At 39.1% G+C, this 22919-nt stretch overlaps 1 long non-coding RNA gene across 2 annotated transcripts in view; it reads left to right on the top strand.

Moving 5' to 3' along the window:
• The first annotated feature begins 20883 nt into the window (after positions 1 to 20883).
• Positions 20884 to 22919, top strand: part of LOC107712905 (uncharacterized) — a 2748-nt gene continuing 712 nt past the window's right edge. The window contains exons 1-2 of one of the 2 annotated variants that reach the window (XR_001636841.1): positions 20884 to 21080; positions 21156 to 21265. This is a non-coding gene — a long non-coding RNA (uncharacterized LOC107712905). Of the gene's footprint in view, positions 21081 to 21152; positions 21266 to 22919 lie in introns of both variants that reach the window. The other variant, XR_001636842.1, reaches the window with a different exon arrangement.

The following is a 22919-nucleotide window of genomic DNA, read 5'->3' as shown; positions in this document are numbered from 1 at the left end:
CTTTTATAGCAATCAGTCTGCTCTTACAATCTAATTAGTATGATAGTGATTTAACCTGACTAGTACTCATTTACACTTTCACATGTGCTGCTGATATGATTCGTCAATTAATGTTAGATGGTCATTCTGTGAAATTTTTTGTGAAAAGTAAATTTTTTGGCCAATGAAGCTTTTAGCAATTAATTCAAATGCATCTGATCACTCTACACAATAATCTAGAAACAATGTGAATGAACACCACAACAGCTTAAGCAGCCAACTTTACAAAACACAAAATTGATGTCACTGCCAAAACTTTTGGCTATGACTGTAGAACGGTAATTAAAGCCTCTAAAGCACACCAGTAAAGGTGTGTGTATTGTAGGAGCTAGATGACGTGTAAAGGTATTGTAGTGGTGTCCCATTTCTTAGGGGAATATTTTCACCCCTACCCCCCGACACACTTTCAGGGGACAAGAGGATGGGGAAGGTGTAGGGGAAGGGGTATAAAATAGAATTGGGAGTGGGCCTAAGTCACCATGAAATCCAAATGTCACCATAAAATAAAACATGACAATTCGTTATTTTTATGGAAAAATTCAGTTTATTGAAATGATTTAGCCGTGCACTCTTAAAGCAAACTGGAAGGTTGTGGTTCGCTATTGGTGATTGATGTAAGTGACAGGTAGTTCTGTCCTCCTACGAGTAAAGGCATAGGCTCGTTTAAGGTGAGCAAAATCTTCGCTGACTCAATCACTGGTGTTCGCCATGGGATGCATGTTGGTTATAAATGTGTCTGGGTGTAGTCCGACTTGCTCTGATCTTTTCATTATTAATATTATTATTATTATAATCTAGACCTGTCACTGCCAAATACGTTGTGGCAGGCCGCACACTCCATTATGGATTTAACCCTCAAGCATCCTTCGTATAGCAGCCCTTAATTTGTCCTTCGTGGACAAATTTGGGCATGAAGGTCTCACCTGTGGTCCCAGTTTTTTTTTTAAATAAATGTCATATCACTGTCTTTGATAAAATAAAAACGATCAATTTATGCAGTTTTTTGTGAATTTTGGTATTTTTAAAATTTATTTAACTCTAAAAGTACCATATTTTAATGTAAAATATGATTATTTTTATATTTAATATTTCTTATACTTCAGTAAAAAAAAAAAAAACATTCCAGTCGTTCAGACAGCCAAAACCTAAATTTTTGGTGAGTTTGGTGACATCTGGTGACATGATGGTATAAAAATATAAAAAATATCAATAGCTACTATATGGCTATAGTACCCACTGGCTGCATATAGGCTGAAATCTATAAACCATTGTTGTAACGAACTTAACCTCTTAAGTTTTAGATTTTTATCACAAGTTAAAAGTGCAGAATAGAAAAAAAAAAAAATGTGTTGAGTGAGACAGACTATACAAAGATGCCAAAATATGCTTACAGACTAATCTGACCATGCTATAAGAAAAAGACAAAGTAGGAGACAGAGTAATAATTTATTTATAACATCTAATTTCAATAACTCAAAAAAAGTCAAATGGAACAAACAGGTAAGAATAAACAATAAACCTAACAAGTAGCATGTAGCAACAGACATTTTTTTTTTGGCATTTTCATCAACAAATCTTGCAGTAGGACTTTGATTTGACTTTGAAGTGTGTGTGTTTATTTGTGTGTATGTGTGTGTGTGTGTGTGCGCACAGTGGCTGATTTTTATTGGACAAAATAAAAAATAAAAAACTCACTGTGTTATAGGCTCATTCAATGCTTTGTACAGTATATGGGTTTGTGTGTTTGTTTATGTGTGTATGAGTGTGAGTGTTTGCCACATTGAGAATGTTGTATAGGCTTACCCCTTCATTTACGTGTATGTTTGATCTGCATTGTGTTGGATTTATTGGACAATTTTAAAAAATACTCTGAATTTTACTATTTCCCATTCATTTTCTATGTGTTACAACCGAGCGGCAACCTCCCGCTCTCTCTTGTGAAGCCAACAAGGAAGTGACTTAAACTGTAATTCATCAACTGGCCGCTAGAGGCTGGCTGCAAAAGGGAGTCAATCCCATAGACTCCCCATAAAATTGAAGAGAGCCTTGCTATGCATTTTGCCGTCTTCTCCTGCGCCATCGTTACTAAGCAACGGGGTAAACAGCTGCTGGCTTGATGACGCAAACAAACCGCGGTTCGGACCCAAATAATATAATGTGAACACAGTCCAACGGGGGCAGGGGGAGGGGGGAGCAATCGAACTCGGGTTCGGACCAAGCAATCGAACCAAGTGTGAAAGCACCCTAAGTCAGTGGTTCTCAAACCTCTCCATGAAGTACCCCCAGCACTGCACATTTTGTATTTCTCCCTGTATCTCACTTCAGGTCTTGCAGTCTCCACTAATGAGCTGATAGATGAGGGAGACATACAAAATGTGCAGGGCTGGGGGAACTCAGGACCGGTTTGAGAACCACTGCTCTAAGTGAAGCAACACTACCAAAAAGGGAGGCCAAACATAAGAATAAAGTTTACGTAACGTTTAATTTGGAATTAATCAAATAATAATACAAAAATAAAAGTAAAGATATAAAGAAAAAAAAAACAATAAACAATCCAGGGCTGAAGAGGAAAGGATGCACGCCCGCAGTCCAAGTCCTTAGGTTTTATCCCAAACACAATTACAGATAACACGCCACACCTGTTCACACTCTGGAGGAGGCCAGATCACGGAACAACTCCACCAAGTGGATAAATACAAAACACCTTGGGCCGTAACTGATCAGACAGGGAGGGAGCTCAGCGTAATTTATGAACTCAACGTTTGGAAAAATAAACTACATGGTAGTGTTATCATAAATATCTATATTTTGATACCGATACTGAAATATCTGACACGGTTCCATTACTCATTTTCCACAGTATCTACCGAATATACACAGATACAAGCTGCGTCTCTCTTTCCTCTCCGAAAGTGAGTTTGACACACTGCGGTAAAGTTGGTTTTTATATTCACACATTCGGACTTACGCGTTCAATAACTTTCTAATTTAATTCTATTCAGCGACATGATTCTCAACCTACTACATTTTCCACAATCGATCAAAATGGACAAGTATTGTTTTAATGGCATACTTACTGGCGAACGTCCACTGAATGTCCAACCTAGTGTGGCAAACAAACTGCAAAAATATCACTGTCCATGGTACTAATTCTGTCAGATTATTGAAAAGTACTCAGAAAGCATGATAGCAAACAGAATGTTTATTTTGGGTGAACACTTACAAAAACAAGTGGAAACATTCTTCAAGATGGTTTATAAATAATTTGCGCCTCACATATATATTCAATTTGTACCATCACTGTGTTTTATGGGTTTCTTCAATGACTCATCATCCAGTTCAATAGCTTTTGAAAGGAAGGACCCAGTGCTACAGTGCAAGTTGTAAAATATTTATTTGACCATAAAGAGCATACTACAAGTCTTTAATGTGCTATTATTTACTCTAGATGTTCAATTTCTATCATCACTGTATTCTATGGGGTTCTTCGATGGCACAGCATCCAGTTCAATAACTTTTGAAAAGAGGGCCACACCGCTCCAAAACAAGTTGCTAAATATTTATTTGACCCTAAATAACATACTACAAGTCTTTAATGTGCTATTATTTACTCTAGATGTTCAATTTCTATCATCACTGTTTTCTTTGGGTTTCTTCATTGAGACACCTTCCAGTTCAATATCTTTTGAAGGAAGACACTGACTTACCTTACACAGTTCAATAGGTCTGGAAAAAACAGATCAAGTCATCCAAGGAAGATTGTAAATTCTTTATTTAGTCTCAAAGACCAAGCTACAATTCTTTATTGTACAAGTTTTTGCTTTATATGCTTCATACCTATTAATGACATTTTGTATGGGTTTCTCCATTGACACATGGTCCACTTCAATAGCTTTAGAAAAAAGGGTCGTAGTGCTCCAGAACGAGTTGGAAAATTGTTTATTTGACCTTACATATATACCTACATATATTTGCCTTTTATGTTTTTCTCAATCACACATTATCCACTTCAATAGTTTTTGAAAGGAGTGACCGACTGCTCTAAAACAAGTTGGAAATCCTTATAAATAGTTTACAAAACAAACTACAGTCCAGGTTTTCTTGTCTTTTCATCTCTGTTTTTGTAATTTTGTGTGATACAGAGCTGTGATCCTTATAATGAGGTATGCAACATTGTTGACAAGGTGTTGAATTAACATAAATATATTATTATATGCTGTTTTCAGTATTCATCTAACATTAAACTCACTCAATATCATAATCCATATTCACTGATCAATATTTACAGTCTTGCAGAACTGTCACTGTCCATGGTTCTGAATTTTTCATGTTATTGAAAAACATGTTTTTCAATAACAAAATTTAAGTAAACAATTGGTGAGGCCAAATATGTGGCATTGCCATAAACTCACCCCTTAACTACTAATGAGACCACTTGCAGATCTTACAAATCTTTATGTTGGAATTCTAAGAATGTCTGATTGGAAACTAAAATACCTATTGCATCACAGGTCATTTTAATCATTGAGGCCTCATGACTGGTTGGTTGGGGAAGTAGGGTTTTCTTTGCTAAAATTAATTCATTTTGATGAGTGGTCCTCAACCCAGTCCTGGAGGGACCCTTAGTACAGCATGTTTTGTATGTCCCCCCCACACCTCATTCAGCTTTACTACTATCCAGTCAGGACAAATTGGAGCAATCATCTGATGAACAGCAGGTGTTAGATAAGTCGAAACTTTAAAAGGTGCAATACTGTGGGTTCTTTAGAGCAAAACAAAAGAGTAAGAAGACTAAGGTCAAAACCCATCAACTCATGGGTAGACATAAAAAAGGACAAGTAGTAAAAAGGACAGATGTATGGGCAGAAGCAGGAGGAAAGGAAGCCGTTGTGTTTCAGTTTTTAAAAGCTGATATTTTAAACAAGGACCAGGGATATTCATCTGACATATGGTCAGATGTATCCATTGCTTTATTTGGTGAGGACACAAGAAAGAATCGGCACTGGTTATGGGTCATATGGACCAAAAACAGAAATGGTGTTAGGGACCAACTAGCCATGAACAATCCAAGTGAGCAAACAACACTGGAGCCAGGAGACATTATGACAAATGAAGGTAAATTATTTTGTCTGCCTCTATAATTATGTCATCCAATAGCAATTGTATATAGTGGACCCACAACACTTTAGCTGTGGCCCAACTTATTGTTAAACAATTATTAATTAATTGCTTTAAGAATCATACTATCAAACCAAATAGTATTCGGTCTAACCATAAACAAATGTTAACAGTTTCTAAAAGGAATACATTTTTAGCTTTCTTGTAAATAATAGCATCATGTATTAATCATGGACAAAGATATTCAAACCACTGTTGATACCACACCAGACTTTTATCTCCATTTACCATGTGTTCCACCATTTATTTATTCTTATATTGTTCAGATTTAATTAAAACAAGTGCTGACCATAAATATCTAAATTTCATGTCAAAATATTCATGAATATACACTTACTGTTCAATCTGATCTACCATAGACACGGTAATGAGTTGGAAAGAGGACACTGAGGCAGATATTGTCCAAAATAACATGGATTCACAGGAGGACACAGCAGACCTGGAAAGAGAGAGTGCAACTGAGGATAGTGGTCTAAATAACATTGCCCCAGAGGATACCAGAGTGAACCTGGAAGGAACTGAAACAAGTGAGAATGCACCATTGGGAGATGCTGGTCCAAATATTTACAGGACAGCACAAAAGGTGCGTAAACAGTTTACCATCACTCTTAATAGAAAGGAATGGAACAAAATAAGACCTTATCAAGGTTCCACTAAATTAAGGCCACCCTGGACCCACTATCTCTATAATGCATTTAAAAAAACGAAAATCCCTGTTGCACTCTCTTTTAAATATCACAGAACATAAAAGCTGCCCACAGCAGGAAAACAAAATGTCCATATTTAAACATTGTGGCAATTTGCACATTCCCATCATGCCAGGCAAAATACAAATTCAAACTGAAAACCAAGCCTGAAAGAATGTGCAAAATGGTAAAGATGCTGGTCAGTCAACATGGACAAATAAAACACAAAGTGTGTGAGAAAAGGTTTAGGCCAGCAACAAACCTCAAAAGAGGAGCACTTGCTAGAGCAATTACACGTGGACCTAGTCATTATTTCTACACAAAACTCAAAACCACACCCAAAGAAGAACTTTTGTGTGGAAATATGTCCAACTGCCTCAACAGGAATGTGCTGAAGGTAATCCGCTCAGAAATTGATTATTGTTTGGATGTTTGGATCACACTGTAAATAAACTGCACTTGGGTTCTTCACTACTCTCGCCATCAGTGGATGATTCGTTACAATAGTGCACCATTTGCACAAATGTCATTTGTGCCATACATTAATTTTTATTGCTAAAAATCATCTAATATCTTTGTTGTTTCAGATTAAGTATATCTAAATATCCATAAAAGTAAAACTGTTTAAAATAGTTATCAGATGAATATTTTAGAATAGAGTTGATCTTATTATTTTACACTGGCCAAATAGTATTTCAATTGTTTAAACAATTCAACATCTTTTTGCTATTTTTAGTGGAAACAGATACGCCTGTATTTATTGCAGTGTAAATACAATTGTCTGACTCGGCGCGTCACTGACAAAGTATTTTAAAATGGAAACATGACATCAACAACACCGTGCAGCTGTCTGCGGTTGTATTGATTCAACTGGACAATGGACCGTCCAACCACCGAATCTAGCAGTGTCCGCCATAATATCGAAGTAAGTGCGCAGCATTGATCATTAAGAGTACTTGTTGACCATATGATGCAAATGATTGCAAAACAAAGAGTTGTAGTACGTTTATTAGGGTCAAATTAACATTTTCCAACATGTTCTGAAACAGTCCATTGAGCCTTTTGAAAGCTATTGAACTGGATGATAGAAGAATCAAACGCAACAATAATACAGTGTCAATTGACTGTAGTGTGTTATTTAATGTAAAATGAATATTATACAATGTGTACTGGGTAAGTCAGTGTCTTCCTTCAAATTATATTGAACTGGAAGGTGTCTCAATGAAGAAACCCGAAGAAAACAATGATGGTAGAAATTGAACATATACAGCAAATAATAGCACATTAAAGACTTGTGGTATGTTCTTTATGGTCAAATAAATATTTAGCAACTTGTTTTGGAGCGGTGTGGCCCTCTTTTCAAAAGTTATTGAACTGGATGCTGTGCCATCGAAGAACCCCATAGAATACAGTGATGACAGAAATTAAACTTCGAGCATTCAGACAGACCATAGCATAAGCCGTTGTTTACAATACAACCGGAGCACATGCCACTGAGGTGAGGGGCGGGATGCTTAGACGTGCGTTGGAGGCGGTTTAGCCAATCACAACACTCTGGGCCAGCTAATCAATCAGAGCCCATCGTGTATTTCTGAGGGAGGGGCTTCATAAAAGCAGGAAATGATCAGCGCGTTCAGAGGAGAAGGGACAGAGAGGTGTGGAACAAAGGTAAATTATGTGAAAAATAATGCATTTTTTAACTTTATTCAATATTCCGTTTCACTTGGAAATACATCACAACACTGAAGTCAGTTGCAACTTCCGGTTCACGGGTACTTTAATATTGATTTTTTTTCAAGGTATTGAAGTTAGAAATTCCTGTATCGTGACCACCAATTTCACATTATTTGTCAATAAGATAAAAGTGGGTTTTGTTCAAAGTAGCTAATTAATATTTTTTGGTAATTCATTCAATATCACCAGCTAAAAAGTAACTAGTAATCGGAGTAGTTTTTGAGAGGAGTACTTTGTACTTTTACTTAAGTACTGTTTTGACACCAGTACTTTTACTTGTAATTGAGTATTATTTCAGCAATGTAAAAGTACTTGTACTTAAGTAAAAATTTTAAGTACTCTTTCCAACACTGACTATGAAATTTTACATCAAAATAATAAAAAAAAATCTTAATTTATTATTGGGCTCTCATTTCAGTGTCACTTACCCCTTTTCCTGCTCATCCCTTACCCAACTCCATCGTTCAGTGCCCTCAGGTGCCTTGAAAACACTAAACAAATAAAGCAAAGGCCACGGGAAAACATTAAGGTAACGAGTCATTAAAATCATTCTTCAATCGGGGAACGGGACAAGGCATCTGCCATGACATTCCTGCCCTCAAATATGAGGAATGTCTAAACTTTAAGGTTGTAGTAACAACGCCCAACATGTAAGTCGTTGGTTAGGGCTTCATAACGATTGCAAAAATGTAAGCGCATTATGATCCAAAAAAACTACCACCGGAATGGAACCGCCGCACACATACACGTCAAAGTGTTGTAATGCCCACACCAAAGCGTTTCTTTTTCGATTGTAGAATAATTCAACTGATAAAGAGTTAAATTTCTTAGAAAAAAAAGCTAACTGGTCTGTCGACTCCATTGTCATCTTTTTGCAGTAATACAGCTCCAGCCCCTACTCAACTCGCATCAACCTGAATTTGGAACGGTCGATCCCAATGAGGGGCGGCCAACACAGGAGCCGTACTCAACAAAAGTTTTGCATTTTCAAAAGCACGCTGAGAATTTGAAGACCATTCAAATTTGGGTCACACTTTATATTAGGTGACCTTAACTGCTATGTACTTACATCAAAAAATAAGTACAATGTACTTATTGTGGTCATATTGTATTGCAGAACACTTTTGCTGCTATTGTGGTGGGATATGGGTAAGGTTAGGGACAGGTTTGGTGGTATGGGTAGGTTTAAGGGTGGGTTAAGGTGTAAGGGATTGGTCAACAGTGTAATTATAAATGTAATTACATATAGGTATTTTTAAATATAATATTAAAAATATATGAAAAAGGTATTAAAAATATAAGTACAATATAAAAACATGTATGTACACAATAAGTGCATTGGATCAAATGATAAATTTAAAAGTACATAGTAGTTAAGGCCACCTAATATAAAGTGGGACCCAAATTTGTTTTTAGCCTTCAATAAATCAGTAAGCGGGGCAACTACCATTGAAAAATTAGCACAGAAACTGCGATAATATCCGATCTTCCCTAGAAATCTCATCAGCTCCTTTTTAGTAGCAGGAATGGGGAAACTATCAATAGCTCGCACCTTCGCACGTACTGGACGCACCTCCCCCTGACCCACTACTTTTCCCAAATAAGTTACAGTAGCTTCTGCAAATTCACACTTCGTTAAATTTATAGCTAACTTGGCTTCTACAAGGCGAGTAAATAAAGAACGCAACTGACAAAGGTGTTCATCCCACGTCTGACTATCTATACACTACAGCATCATCTAAATACACGGCACACCCTTCCAGCCCTGAGACCACTTTATTCATCAGGCGCTGGAAGGTAGCCGGAGCGTTTCGAAAACCCAAACTCATTACGTTGTAAGAGTATAGCCCAGACGGAGTAATAAAAGCAGAAATTTATTGTGCACGGGGAGATAAGGGAACTTGATAATACCCCTTTAAAAGGTCAATCTTGGTTACAAACCTGGCTGAACCCACAGAATCTATGCAATCTTCCATCCGTGGAAGCGGAAAAGAGTCGGGCTTGGTGACGCTATTTCATTTTCTGTAATCAGTGAAAAACCTATATGTCCTATCTGGCTTCCCAACCAGAATGTGTGATGATGCCCAACTTGTGTGGTGATGCCCAACTTGAATAAGATGGCTTCGCAAGGCCAGTATTTAACAGATACTTAACCTCAGCTTCCAAAAATTCCTGCTTTTCAGGGGAAACACGATAAAACCTCTGTCGAATGGGCAAAGAATTACCAACATTGATATCATGAAATATTAAGTCAGTGCACGAGGGAGTATCTGAAAAGAGTGATGGGAACTCAGTTATCAAATCAATCAGTTGCTGACGGTTTTCTTTAGACAAATGTTCCAACATAACTTCCAATTAAGTCCAAATTACAAAGTCGAGGCTAAACAATACAATCAGGTGGAACACTCTCTCCTTCATTACAATCTGTAGCCATACTCACAGAAGGATTACTCACCTCTGTAACTAACGGCACAGGCTTGATTTCAGCACCAGGGGCAGCTTTTTCACGTGCACAACAAAAATTAGGTTTTAACAAATTCACGTGACAAAGTTGGGTAGATTTTCTCCTATCCGGGGTCGAAACAATATAATTTTGGTCCGATACCCGTTTAATAACACTGTACGGCCCAGAAAATCTCGCTAAGAAAGACGATCCGGTAACGGGTAACAAAATTAAAACTTGATCTCCGGGACTAAATTTGTGGAGCTCAGACGGACGATCAAACCAGGTCTTCATTTTCAACTGTGCTTTACCTAGGTTTTCACGGGCTAGTTTTCCTGCCAAATATAATCAACGTCGGAAGCCATTTACATAGTCCAATAGATTTACTGGCGTTTCAGTTTCAGTAACATCATTCATCAAAATTGCCAGTGGACCTCTTACTTTGTGACCAAACACCAAATCGTTAGGGCTGAAACCCAGACTCTCCTGAAAAACTTCACGCGCTGCTAACATCAACCATGGCAATCCCTCTTCCCAATCCTTATTTAATTCATTGCAGTATGCTCTCAACAACTGCTTTAACGTTTGGTGAAAACGTTCGAGAGCTCCCTGGCTCTCTGGCACTACTTTTATGATGGTTCACACGCAGTTGTTGTAATACCTGAGCAAACATGCGGGTCGTGAAATTGGTTCCTCTGTCAGTTTGGATAATCTTTGGAATAACAAACACTGAAATAAACTGAGACAGAGCTTTCACCACTGCCTTAGTGGTGATTTTTCGTAAGGGAAAAGCAGCAGAGTAGCGAGTCGTCTGACAAATTACCGATAATATGTAGGTAGAGCCAACTTTGGACGGACTTAGCGGGCCAACACAATCAATAGTTAAATATTCAAAAGGATTGCTCACAACAGGGATGGGATACAATGGCGCGGAGGCTAGTACCTCGTTAGGTTTGCCTACTATTTGGCATGTGTGGCATGTCTTAATAAAACTCGCCACATCTCTTTTCAGTCGAGGCAAGAAAAAATAGAGCATTACCACTGTTGTAGGTTTTCTTAACCCCTAAGTGTCCAGGTACATCGCCATGAGCCATTTTTAACACCAAGTCAGGCAATCCATCTGGAATAACGATCTGAAATATGGGTTCACCCACAGCACGATCGCTACAGGGCGTCCACTTACGAACCAAAACACTGTCTTTTATTAAATAACCAGAAGCCGCACTTTTAATGTCGTCATTAGGCTGAACAGCTACAAATAAATTTGTTAACCCGGCATCTTTCCCCTGAGCCACAATTAGTTCATCACGGGAAATCGACGAAGGAAGCAAAGACAAATTGGCTAACGGATCAAAGGAAAGTTTTTCGAATTCCTCTTTATTCTGGATCACATTTTTTTGGCGCTCATTGCTCAAGTTACTGCGCAAGAGACAAAAACATCCGGAAAATCTTGGCCACTTTTATCTGCCTCTGCGGACAAGGTAGGAGTTGTTTTTACAACAGGAGGTACAACACCACACCACACATGATTCCCAGCCAGATTATTTTCTAAAATTAAATCTATGCCCTCCACAGGTAACGATGGTCATAACGCAAATTCAACTTCTCCCTGAACAAGCTCAGAATCCAACTGAATTTTGTGCAGAGGAGCAGAGAATATTTCCTAGGGTTGGGAACCGAGAACCGGTTCTTATTCAGAACCAGTTCCATTTTTTTAAAAGAACCGGAACCGTGAGCAATTTATAAGTTTCGGTTCCGAAAACGGTTCTGGTGCGACGCGTGACCAAGCGCTGCGTTTCCCGTAAAGGATGTCACAAACCAAATAACAGAAACGCAGCCCTGCCTCTTTAATTACTGAGCACATCATTTCCCATGAAGCACACTCTACAGACGCACTGCGTTGCGTCTTTAATTGCCGAACACATCTTTTTCCACAACTGTACGTGCACTCGCGTCTTTGATAACTGTGCATGTTGTTTTGTCTGACTGTACATGTACCGGCACCGCGCAGCTCCTGCCGCCACTAAATCACATTATATTTGTCCCATATTGTCATTAATATACATACTGACTTCAACTTGGAGCACTAAATAAATAGACTGCTATTGTTATGTAAGTATGAGGGTTAGATTATTTAGTGTACAGGTCATTTCAAGAGTGATAAACAAAGTGATGGAGAATATTTATTTTCATGCATTTTTAAAGGGGTCATATGATGCTGCTAAAAAGAACATTATTTTGTGTATTTGGTGTAATGAAATGTGTTTATGCAGTTTAAAAAAAATGTGGAAACCACTCATTGCATCACACCATCTCCTGATTGCATTATTATTTGTAAAATAGGGGCTTTATGGAGTGTGTGTATACATGGTTATAAGTATAACAGTTAATATTTCATTAATTTAGGGAAATTAACAAGTGACTTAGCCCTCAAGGGACTATTTGGCCAACCAGCTTATTCTTGCTTGAAAAGCAAAATGTTATTGATAGTGTAAAAACATAAACTTTGAAGCACATGTGATTGATGGACTAGCATTACTCAACATTACTTACTACCTTACAGCAACACTACATGCAATGAAGGTAAAACAGTGAAAAAAATTCACTATTTCTTACCGAATCCCTTGGATCAGAACATTATTCCCTGTGCCAGATTTAGGAGAAAACAGTAATTTTGAATCCAGAACAGAGGACCCAGTGTCGCGTAAAATGTTAACAGGTACTTTAACAGGACTGTTGCTTAAAGAAACAAACCCTGTGGTAATAAAAGGACCATAATCTGCCTGAGACCCTAGGTGCTCAAGAATTTTCTCTCTGTCAGGGATTTCCCCAACCTAAAACTTTTCCCTAGGAACGCAAGTTGATGCAAGTCCAACAGCTTTCGTAGTGGACTTATACTTGCCTTTCAACACCGGACATTCATTTTTCCAATGACCCTTTTCCAAGCAGTACCTGCAAATTGAATTTGGATCTATTTTCCTAGTGTAAGAATCCACCCGCCAGCCTAAAACAGCGGAATCCAGCGGCCTGGTCGAAGGTTTAATGCGTATTCGGTCTTTTACTTGCGCTTTTGAATGTATCAGGATTTAGTTTCAATTTTAGTCTAGCTCCGTTTTCAATCTGACTCCAATTTTAAGTGATCACTAAATTTAGGCAATGTTTCTAATTAAAAACTGATCACAAATATCGATTGTTTATTAATTTAGATATTTGAGTATTCTGGAAATCCCATACTTTCAATTATTCATTCATTAAGGACCTAACATCGCTTAGAAATTCACTCGGCCAACTGTGAACTCACGGACACAAACTCGCCAGTTCTGAACTTACTCAGAGGATACAGGGTGATTATAATACCTTTCAGTGCCACACCCTGCTAGCAAATAACAAAAAGTGTATTTTTTCCTATAATCACGAAAACTGTAACTTGTTAAGCCAGGTGACAGACAGAAATCAGAAGATCCCTAATGGAGAGCCCCCTGCCCTGCTCATTGGTACTTAAGTATGATCTGCCCTGGACGCAGATTTACGGAAATGTTAGACTACAAAATAATCTACTTGAAAAATGATTTCAGAAGAGATCAGAATAAATCAAATATAACAATTTATTATTTGTCAAGTAAAATTGTATCATGCCAATGACATAATGAAACAATTAGAAGCCAATTTAGAAAGGATACAATGAAAGACGTTTGTGTTGACCTATAGCGTGCATATATTTCATGAAAAAAACTTCTATTATGAGCAGGCTTGCCTAGCATCTACATTTGAAACAACAAACTTGAGCGCGCAAAGAGATGCGACGTGGCTGCTCTCACAAACCCAAGTGCACGGATCCAATCCTGATACACATGCGTTTTCTTTCTCAGATGTGCAGACTGTGCTTACGAGGATAATCGCCAGGACGGCTATTTTGACGTCATTTTTTGTGTGTATTTGGCCGCGTAAGCGCAGCAAGCTGCGAAAATAACTCAATTTGGTACTCGCGAGGCGGCGCGATAAGCACGCTATGGATGTGACTGTGAGTGAGCACGCGAGTATCGAATGGCTTAAACTTAAAAAGATGTGCAAATGCTACAGTTTTGTGACGATGCAACAATGACTCGATTCGGCAAGTGACTATTCTGTCGACTGTCCCGAAACCCGAGCAAAAGTCTTGTATCGCAGCGTGCAGTAGTGCAGACGAGATGCGCTGTTGTGAAGCCGCTTTGAGAGTGAGAGAATACGCGGTACAGCTGAATCACTCACGCTGTTTTCATATTTCTATAAGGATGTACAATTTTATCACTAAATTCATGTCAGCCATTTTTAAAAACCAAGCAGAGGGAGTGGTCATGGTGAAACCTCCAATCATTTGGTATCTCTGGAAAGCACTGAATGGGCTCTGTACAGGACATCCAGACTTAAAACTGTGACATGTGAGGTCTCGGAGAAATTCACTAAAATATAATGTCCACTACAGTGGCAAAAACTCCATAGCTGGGTCTCAGGAGGTTAAGCTGTGTCAACATCTGTTTGCTCAATGTTATCCCTCGCCCTTACAGAAGTTGTTCCATACCCATGCTGTGAACCTCCCATGGCCATATTAAACTGTTCTCCCCACTGTCATTGCCCACCACAGACAATCGGCTCTCCACCATCTCCACATTTATGCCCTCCTCCTCTGGAACTTGCTCATTGTATTGTTTGATCGCTTCAAAGAGTTTTCTTTTCTCGTCCCCCAATTTACGTCGCCGCAATTGTCGAATCTTGTTGCTATCTATAATTTCCAAACACATGAGAGAAACATCAAATCCAGTCAAGAGATTTGCGAGTCATGTAAATACAATAAATAGAAAAGTCAACAACATACCTGTCTGATTATAGAGGCTTGCTTTTTTTTGATAGACACCCAGACATATGTGCTCTATCGACCACTGAAGGATATGTTGGTCATCCTGTCTGGCATCTATGGAATCTTGTGAGGAGACAGAAGCATGAAAAAATAACCCATTCTGAAGAGATGGTCAGTTTACATTTCTGATACAGTATTACTGAATTGTTAGTTATAAGGCATTTGGGGCAGAGCCATTTCAGCCTGAGTAAGGTACAGGCATAGAGACTTGATACCACACATTTTCCTGACAGTGCATCACTAGAACTATGTCTAGTGATGCTGTATGTGCGGTTTGCTACAGTGGCTAAATCACCTAAACCATGACATCCATTGACACCGTAACGTGTTACAGAAGAAAGTAATGTGATTACAGTAAAACTTCCCCAACACTGTTGAGCACACTACACTCAAAAAAATAGCTCATTAGCTGAACATGATTCAGTCATGGACAGTGGTTCCACGTGAATGAAGCATGTAAAACCAAATAGAATCATCCACGTACAACTAACTAGATCAATGGTGTTCAGTTAATGTGAATGAATGGTTTTAGTTTAACTTCAATAAATGGTTTTCATTTAAATTGACATTTAAATAATCCCACAATTAATGCTTCCTGTTTAGTTCTGTGATATAACAAACTAAATATAACTTTTCTTTACACATGTGATGTCTGGTGTTGGCAGTCCCGAAGTAATACAGGTTTCGTCCAGAGCACTATCATAGTGATTGCTTTATTATTAAAGTGATCTGAATTCTTGTTAGCAGGTCCTCAACCCAAGCACAAGCTCAAGACTTCACCACAATGGTAACCCCAAAACCACTAACATAACAGAAACTTTTAAATACCAACATTATAGAACAGTAAACATTAAAAAAAGTCTCTCCATTTTCTCATCTTGCTAAACAAAATGCTTAAAATAACACTTTATTTCAACATTTACTCTCCCAGTTCAGCCCCTTTGCAAAGCATGATGGGAAGTGAAAATCATGTTTGATTGAGTCCTGGGGCCTGTTTCATAAAACAAGTTTACCAAATACGGAAGTCTTCATATAGCTCCCTGTGGTTGTGTTCCAGATGACTGTGGAGATTAGTTGTATTTTTCCTCTCGATGACCACAGTTTTTCGGCACGACTCACACAGTACCTGCGTTTGTGACACATCTTCTCTCTTGAAGCCGAAATATTGCCATAGTTCAGACGTACAGTTCTTTTTAGACACAAGTTCTTCGCTGCTGTCCTTTTCCTCGCTTGTCTCTACTCCTGCCATATTTATTTTCCACTCACTGCTCTGAGCCACTAGGTTCACCTATGGGCCCGGTCTATCCAATAGCATAATAGCACCTACTTGGGAGGCGGGTATAAAGATAGTAAGGTCCCATCTGATTGGTCAAATTTGGACAACCTATGCATGCAACACACAAATCCTTAGCACATAAAATAAATTAAATTTATCGCAACTCTCTGCGATACGGATATCGCATACACTATTATCGCGATAACGATAATTTTTCGATATATCGTGCAGCCCTACATTCCAATAAACGTCCTTTTCCGTTGGCAGAGACCCTTACACACCTCCCAAAACACATCAGAGGCAGTGCTCACCCCAATTCCAAAGAGGTTAGCAACATCATGGAATTCAATGTTACTTGCTATCTTGTAAAGTGTCAGAGCAACTCTTTTTTCCAAACTCACTGTGATCTTCATGCTTTGCTTTGGTATGTAAGGACGAAGAAGGTCACAGAGATTTAAGAAGGCCTCCTCTGGCATTCTGAAGTTGAGGTACCACTCAGTTTCCCCAAAATTCTGCAGCACATCTGTCTCCCAGAAGGTGCTGGTGCGCTCCTTAGCACTTGGTGCAGTTGTCATGCTATAAACTATATAAAAGTACATTTCAGGAATATAACTTAAAAACTCCCATTGAACACAATTTATGAAATTTGATCAAATGTATTTTGAAATTAAGTACTTTTACATTTAAGCACTTTGAAATGTAAAGTAAAACGTCCTAACTTACTTAGTGTTTTGTAATAATTTTATAAAAATTGTAATTTAAAAAAACTAAACATAAATTTAACATGATGATTTTATAGAACTGGGTTCTTATAATAAACCCACTGGAATAAAAACGTTTTAACATATATAATTTACATGTTATGTAATTGAGTGCAGAAATTAAAGTAATCTTACCTGAAACTGATATTACAGTAGCCAGTCTGTAACGATCGGACTTATCGGCCGAATTACATGGATTTAAAATGGGGTCAGATTAAACTGTGTGAGATAAAATAAGTGCTTTAAAAAGATTAGACAACACATGAAAGTAATCTTGCCTGAAACTGATATTACAGTAGCCAGTCTGTAACGATCGGACTTATCGGCCGAATTACATGGATTTAAAATGGGGTCAGATTAAACTGTGTGAGATAAAATAAGTGCTTTAAAAAGATTAGACAACAACAAAAGTAGAATGAATAAATAGGTGTATTTACATAATGCACAAGGAACTTAAAACAACACAATAAAACTAGAATAACTTAGGCTGTTAAAAGCAGATTGTCCATTTAAATCGTACCCTAAAACAGTCCTTAAGAATCCCAGTGTGTTGAAGTCCCAAGGTAAAAGTGTCCACCGGTGTATATACAATCCAAAAAAAGTGATAATCCATAATGAGTGAGATACTGGAATGGTAAGTCCATGAACAACTCCACAATCCAGCGAGTAAGTTGTTTGGTCAATGACCCTGATTGTTTGACATGCTGCTTGCTTTGTACTGGTTTACTTCCTTATTCCTGTCATGTGATTGACCACATGACAGGCAGACCCATGAACATTTTAAAGACATACACACATCAAATAATTAAGAGGATTAAAATGGCTAAGACAACATGTAAAACCATTAAAACTCAAATATATAGATAAAAAAAAACATCTTAATATATATTGAGCGGTAAAAACATGTGTCTTTGTGTGGCAGTGTCACATAGTCCCCCCCCTTAGTCTATGACTCCCGGGGGAAGGAACTAACCTCTAGTCCTGTCAGCCATTGTCCCTGTGGTAGGTGTCCTTTTGAATGTGTGATTTAAAATGTCTTTGCAATAAATAAGTTAAAACTAGGCTTTGCCACACAGGCTCTAGTCTGCCGGAGGAATTTAGGCGAACACTAGAGAGAGGTTGAGTCCCATACCAGCCTGGGTGTCCTAAGGTAGGTGGCACCGATCCTCCCAGGATGACGTTGCACCCAGCCACGCTGGTCGGCCTGCCCCCCTGGCGTTTCCTCCAAACCGGCTTGGGGGTCTTTTTGATGGATGAACGGTGAGGTGGTTTCTGGTTAGGGGCGATGACGACACACTCCTTGGTCTCCACACCACACGACTTGCAGGTCCCGACAACCCTCCAGACTTCTCTGCGGATTGTGGGCCACCAGGTAACGTCCAGGATTTGAAGGAGGGTCTTTAGCCGTCCATGGTGTCGATCCCGGGTCCTCCGATGGAAGTACTGTATGGTCTGTAATACCAGGGACTTTGGGATGATGAGCTGTATCTTACAGCTGTCCTTGTCCTTCTGGATCCGCCAATACAGCAATCCGTGTTGGTCCTGCACGTAGATCCCGTTGGTCAGTGGTGTGGAGGGAGAGATGGTAAGTCCTTGCAGAGTGTCGTCATCTCCCTGCGCACTGGTGAGTTCCTCTCTGGAGAAGGGAAGGTGGGAGAATATGGTGGTAAAGTCTGGCCCGGCTGGAGAGGTGGCGCATGATTCTCCATCGGTTGCTCTGTTGACGGTTTGTGAAGTGGTTGAGGCAGTGGGAACGTTGGCCGGAGGAAAGCCAGGGGTCGACTGAGTGGCACTGGGCTAGTCGTTGTAGTAGGAAGGGAGATGGCAAATTCTGGCTTCCTGATCTGTTCCAGTTGTTTTGCCCATTTTTTGTCTCTCCTCACGAAACACTCGGTAACCTCTCTCCAGTGTTGCCACAGCGTCCTTTATACATTCCTCCATCTTGGCAAACTTAAAATCCACAGCCTCTCTAAAATACACTTCACGATTTATATTACTTTCAACAGAGTCTTTAAAATCCTTCTCCAGTTTTAAAACAAGGTTTTTAAGAACAGCCACCTCAGCGCGAAGCTTTACACATTCACATTGCTGTAAAACCTGTTCATCGTTAAAACCAGTAGATGTATTAAAAGAAGCAGCATTATTTTGTTTTGTTGTCATCTTAAAACACTTCTCTCAACACAGCTTTTAAAATATTTGAACGTTCCCCGTACGGGCCACCATATAAATCGTACCCTAAAACAGTCCTTAAGAATCCCAGTGTGTTGAAGACCCAAGGTAAAAGTGTCCACTTTCAAATGAGTGAGATACTGGAATGGTAAGTCCATGAACAACTCCACAATCCAGCGAGTAGTTGTTTGGTCAATGACCCTGATTGTTTGACATGCTGCTTGTTTTGTACTGGTTTACTTCCTTATTCCTGTCATGTGATTGACCACATGACAGGCAGACCCATGAACATTTATGCAATTCAATATATTTTTATTGCACTTCAAATAAGCATGTTGGGAATACAAATGTATTATAAACATACTACTTGAATTTCAAGTATATTTTTAATACATTTAATACTACGTCTTTTTCACCTGGGTAGTCATAAATATTTCTCTTTTGAGCTGATTTAGGTAGGCGTGGCTGACTCTTAACTTTTATAAAGAATATCTCTTTGGATTTGAGACTTTAGTCTTTGCAACTTTACAGATCTTCTTTATGCACCAAGAGCTTGTAACACTCCAAAGAGAAAGGAAAAATTGAAATCGCATCATATGACCCCTTTAAAGACATACACACATCAAATAATTAAGAGGATTAAAATGGCTAAGACAACATGTAAAACCATTAAAACTCAAATATATAGATAAAAAAAACATCTTAATATATATTGAGCAGTAAAAACATGTGTCTTTGTGTGGCAGTGTCACAAGTCTTAACAGTTTAATGTAGACTAACCATGTTCCGTACACTTTTCGCCCTTCACCGCACGCCAGCGACCACTCCTCCGTTGTTGAAAGCCAGACAAGCATGTTTGTGTGATCATTCTCTGGGGGAATACCCATTGCACAGTCCACACTTTGATTGATGTCTTTTGGACCAATAGTTTTTGAGAAAAGTGGGGAAAAGTACCTCCGCACATGTACGGAAGGTAATAAGCATTAACGTGTTCCGTACAGGCTACAATGATGTTCCGTACAGAGCGCATACTTTGATTTCAACGACGAAAATTGACATTTAACGGATCAACTTTGAGCTATTTATTTATTTTAACTGAAGAAAACAACATTTCATTGAATAAGAAAGGTGAGTACCTTTCTATTTGTTTAAAATGTAAGTTATTTGCTGTTTTAATAAGCTAGAGGACCATGCGAGCTAGGCCTGATTGTGTCGTGATATTGATTATGGCATGTGGGTCAAGCATGAATCGTGTGAAAGGTTAGTGAATAACGTTACCATATCTTTCTGAAGACAAAGAAGGGCAAACAATTTGAACTGATTCAAAATATTTAATGATTAACCAATGTGAAAACTTCAAAACAAATGATCAGGATGCAGGTGTGTGTGTGTGTGTGTGTGTTTACAACTATTTACATTTAACACTAAACTGATTAAAAAATACCATAACTAGAAATTAACATGTTCATTTTCTGTGTGCACTATTTACATTGTGTGTGTGTTTTTATGTGAACAGACAACATTTATGGCAAAGCCAGTCAGTGTCTGGCACTTCCTCCACTTCTGCACACTCCGGAACCACAAATGGCACAGATCACACTGGACCCATTCATCAATGGCTTCATCTCCTGAGCCAGGTGGGACCACTCTACGGCAGAGAGCGCAGTGTTCTCCATTTTCAGTAGGAGGAGGTGCCTGATTCTTTTGCCTTTTGGCCTCCTTTCTTTTCTTCCTTCTCTTTCTCCTGAGTTTCTTTTTCTACCAGCAGGTCGAAGTACTCGTCGCTGGTGACGACACAGGCTGGCAACGGAATGCGACGCCTCACCTTCTCCTTCCTCTCCAGGGCTGGACTCATGAGGACATTAGCCAGACTCTCTGGGATTACACCTGCTGCCACCAGGTATTTTTTTGTGAGCCACTCTATTAATGTTACAGGTGGGGCAAGGTGTTTGAGTGATGATTGATGTGTCAGTAGGTTGAGTGATGGATGGTGTGGTGGTAGCGATAGATGGTGTGGCTGAAGGAGTGGCGGCAGGGCTGGATGGTGTGGCGTGGGAGCACTCTCACCACCTAAGAAAATAAAACGTATGTAAAACTCATTAACACACTTGAAAAGAAATGGAAGTAGCTTAGAGGATGAATTATCATTGTATTAATGTCAAAATTACCTGGGTTGTGTCCACAGCAGCCCTGGACAGAAGAAAGATGCCAGCCTTGAGGAACCCGGCCTTGATGTTTGGGGCTGTGACAGCAGTGGGGTAGATGTGTTTGAGGAGAGCTGAAAACAGCTTCTTCCCCACAACAATGTCCCCTCGCACCAGACCCATCCTGGAAGCCATGGTGGAGAAAGCAGTCTTCACACAGCAGTGGACCGTGATGTGCTCCCTGGTTGTCTGCTGCTGTTGATAGACATGTTTCCTTCCAGTCTGGCACAGGACCTTCTCCCTGGACCGAGGCTTGTCTCCAAAGCCAGTCTCATCACAATTATAGATGAGATGTGGCTTGTTCTCCAGCTTGTGCTTCACATAAAGGGCCTCGTACAATTTGAAGAATGCCTCAATGGCCTCCGGTGTAGCACCATGGACTCTGGCTCTGTCCAGGGAATCTGCCGTCCGTGAGGTAAATTCTGGATGTCGGGCCTTGAACCTGGACCACCACACATCACTCGGCCACTTCTCCAAATTCACAGTGGTGCTCTCGGTTCTGCCACTCTCCTTGATGATCTACCAATAGCCAGTATTTTGACTAGGGATCTAGTTACTGGGAAGCCATGGTCTGCCATCCAGAATATAAAGGAAAGGAGAGCCTCTTCCTCTCCAGGTGTCAGGGCCGAATTAGGATGAGGGTTGTGGACATATTTATTTTTTCTATAGTCCTGCAGAGTGGTGTGGGGAATGCCAATTTTTTTTGCTGTTTCCCTTAAACTTGCTCCTGCCTTTACTTCCTCAACTGCCTCCTTTAACTTCTCCTTTGAGTATTGTTTTTTCTTTCCTGACATCTTTCTTTTGCTTTACTGACTTTCCTTTGAAATATATGTTAATCATGTAACGTTAAGTTAACCTTAACTTCAAATGATGTTTATAAAATTGTTTATATTCAGAAAGTTTTGTAATTATATAAGTTAACTTGATGTATGAAATCTTATTAAATAACTTAAATGTCTGAATATCCTATCATTGTGTTTAACTTTAAGTTAACGTTAATGTTAAGTTAAATAACTTCATGAAAATTTGGCAATGAAATAACACAATCAATTGAGTTTCGGTTCGTTTAATTTGTTAAAGCATGACAATTAAACATGTTAAATTAAATTCATGTAAGTTAACGCTAACTTAATTGATCCTTTATGAATATAAACATCATCACTGCGCGCAGGATGATGGGCAAACAGCGTCTTCTGTCCGTCTCAGGCGGAGAGTGGCGCCAAGTGGTCATTGCCCACAATTGACTTTTAAATATTCCCATTTCAAAAGGTAATTTATTTAACAATTTGTGATAACATAATATTCATTTCATAAAGACTGTAATACTGTGAGAAGCATAAATTAAATAGAAATGTACATTTTCGCTGCTCTAATTGTCTCCCCACCCAAGCGGCAGTCTCGCGTTTAGCTTGCCCACTGTCCATTTTCAAGCGCAGTGGGCACACCTAGCAAACTTACTGAAATCTCACTGAAACAAATGGTGGGAGGGTCTCTGTCGTGATCGGGGGTGAAAGAGGGGGAAATGAAGATGACAC

Source organism: Sinocyclocheilus rhinocerous, unplaced genomic scaffold (assembly GCF_001515625.1).
Source record: "Sinocyclocheilus rhinocerous isolate Xijiao unplaced genomic scaffold, SAMN03320098_v1.1 scaffold2886, whole genome shotgun sequence".
NCBI lineage: Eukaryota > Metazoa > Chordata > Actinopteri > Cypriniformes > Cyprinidae > Sinocyclocheilus > Sinocyclocheilus rhinocerous.
This window is presented reverse-complemented; position numbering and strand designations above follow the sequence as displayed.